General features: G+C 39.5%; 1 long non-coding RNA gene across 1 annotated transcript; it reads left to right on the top strand.

Moving 5' to 3' along the window:
• Window positions 1-278: 278 nt before the first annotated feature.
• Window positions 279-1,010, top strand: LOC139028888 (uncharacterized). The gene is made up of 3 exons (XR_011481104.1): window positions 279-463; window positions 579-624; window positions 752-1,010. It is a non-coding gene; the product is annotated as an uncharacterized lncRNA (long non-coding RNA).
• Window positions 1,011-2,625: the final 1,615 nt, after the last annotated feature.

Below are 2,625 nucleotides of genomic sequence, written 5' to 3'. Positions count from 1 at the left end.
GTACACTGACAGCATCTGTTGTGATACTTTTATAAATGCATGTGATACTAAATAGCCTAATTGTCACGTTCTGATCTTTATTTCCTTTGTTTTGTCATTATTTCCTTTGTTTTGTCTTTATTTAGTATGGTCAGGGCGTGAGTTGGGGTGGGCAGTCTATGTGTGTTTTTCTATGTTGGGGTTTTGTGTTCGGCCTGGTATGATTCTCAATCAGAGGCAGCTGTCAATCGTTGTCCCTGATTGAGAATCAGACTTAGGTAGCCTGGGTTTCACTTTTGGTTTGTGGGTGTTTGTTTCCGTGTCAGTGTTTGTCGCCACACGGTACTGTTTCGTTTGTTCATCATTTATTGTTTTGTTTAGAGTTTGAATTAAAAATCATCATGAACACTTACCATGCTGCGCTTTGGTCCGATCCTTCTACCACCACAGACGATTGTTACACTAATAAGGTTTCTATGTTAAGGTAGGCAATGTTTGGTTATTATATTGTGGCTACTAAATGTGAAAGTCTTGTGTAAAGATTATGTTTGGGAGAACATTATTTGAAGTTATTTAACTAACAATGTTTTAATTCATAGGGAATTTATTGAATCGCTTTTATCCCAGTTGAAGACATTTGGAAAGGTAATTCCAAATTAAGAAGTGAACTTGGAACAAGATTCTTAAATTATTTACATTAAATATTTGTTTGTATTTATGTCACGCCCTGATCTGTTTCACCTGTCCTTGTGCTTGTCTCCACCCCCTCCAGGTGTCGCCCATCTTCCCCACTTATCCTCTGGGTATTTTTACCTGTGTTTTCTGTCTCTGTTGCCAGTTCGTCTTGTTGGTTCAAGCCTACCAGAGTTTTGTGTCTCAGCTCCTGCTTTTTCCAGTTTCTCTTTTCTCATCCTCCTGGTTTTTGACCCTTGCCTGTCCTGACCCTGTACTCGCCCACATGACCACTCTGCCTGTCCCTGAGCCTGCCTGCTGTCCTGTACTTTGGCCTCTACTCTGGATTATCAACCCCTGCCTGCCTTGACCTGTCGTTTTCCTGCCCCTGTTACAATAAACAATGTTACTTCACACAGTCTGCATTTGGGTCTTACCTTGATTCCTGATAATTTATTATTTATTAGGTTTAACACACGGGGAAAAGTAAGTTCAGTGTTAAATAGGTTGCAACTTTAAATATAGGTTTGGTAATAATCAAATAAAACAGTAGGCACTGAGTCATATATTTGGTTTCAATAAATGTGGTATTTTTCATATTTACTTGTTATTTTTTTGGCTTCATCCAAATAGTTTTTTTTCTTTTTCTACAGTATCTAATACAGCGACTGTGGTAAGCGGAAACATGTAGAAATAATTTAATGGTGACAGGAAAGTAAATCCGATTATATCTGTGAGTCTATTTGCTCCTAATTTCTGTTTTTGGGCTCTATCATCCCCCTGTTTGATAATTTCACCCTCTTTGCTCTTCAGTCTCGCCTTGCTCCAGTCTCACATTTTGTGCTTTTCAACTGAGGTAATTTAGGAAATAAAATGCAGATTACTGTCTCCTTCGGTCTGTCCTACACTCCCTCATGTGCTGGTCTGTGCAGTGTGGTGCTTGTAAGATGACAGCAGTGCTTATTTCTAACAGGTATTTGCTAGATCCTTCTTGATACACTTAAGTCATATATTTGTTCAGGCATGAAGTAAAAATGTGCTTATGAGGCTATACTGGTCTCATAGTTTACTAAAGGGGATTGCTAAACGTCTGGACTGAAGCATGAGCCATTTCCTCTTACTGGTGTTTAGTTTTGGCCAAAAGACCTGGCTGTGTTAAGTCCAGTCTAAACCAGCAAATGTCACATAATTAAGATGGATTTACCTGACGTATTCAGGCTGAGTTCTGGTTTGTTATATCCATAGCTGTAATTTTGCATACTTCCAATAAAGTCAAAAGGTTATGGAAAAAAATGGAAAAGAATATTGCAAGGAGAAGGTGGTGTTCACAAACCAAACATTTCAACCAATTTCACTAGCTTGGTGTGTTGGAAGTCAATTTATTTCCACCTTGACATTAGCATATGGATGTGTGTCAAATGTAATTAATTCGGTAATGGTACTTGTTTGACTGGATAATAGGACATATTTTCAAATAGAGTTTGAGCGTGTGGAGTGCATCCCAGTGCACTTCTGAACTGGCTTCTGTCTCAGCATGTGAACATTCCTGAAGCTGCCTCCCTCCCAGGTGATCTACTGCAGTATACCCCAGGGAACCGGGGAGCGAGTCTGAAAGCAGATCCCTTGCAGAGACTCTTTCAGTGTGGCTTTGTTGCTAAGAACGGCTATACAGCACAACATGCTGCATATCTTCCTTGCCTGCTCGAGCTATGGTTACTCTCATGCCTTTTGATTATCATATCAGATCTGGTTCAGAGGATTAAACTGTGTTTTCAGTTTCGATTTTATGCTATACTCTTTATCAGGTTTGTAACGGCTTTCGTTGGTGGAAGGAGAGGACCAAAATGCAGCGTGGTACGTATCCATAATAACTTTTAATGAGAATGAATACAAAAAGAACAAGAGAATCAAAATGAAAACCGAAACAGTCCCGAATGGTGAGAACACTCAAACGGAAAACAACTACCCACAACC

The sequence above is a fragment of the Salvelinus sp. IW2-2015 genome, linkage group LG15 (genome assembly GCF_002910315.2).
Source record: "Salvelinus sp. IW2-2015 linkage group LG15, ASM291031v2, whole genome shotgun sequence".
NCBI lineage: Eukaryota > Metazoa > Chordata > Actinopteri > Salmoniformes > Salmonidae > Salvelinus > Salvelinus sp. IW2-2015.
Note: the sequence above shows the minus strand (reverse complement) of the source record. Positions and strands in the feature narration are given on the sequence as shown.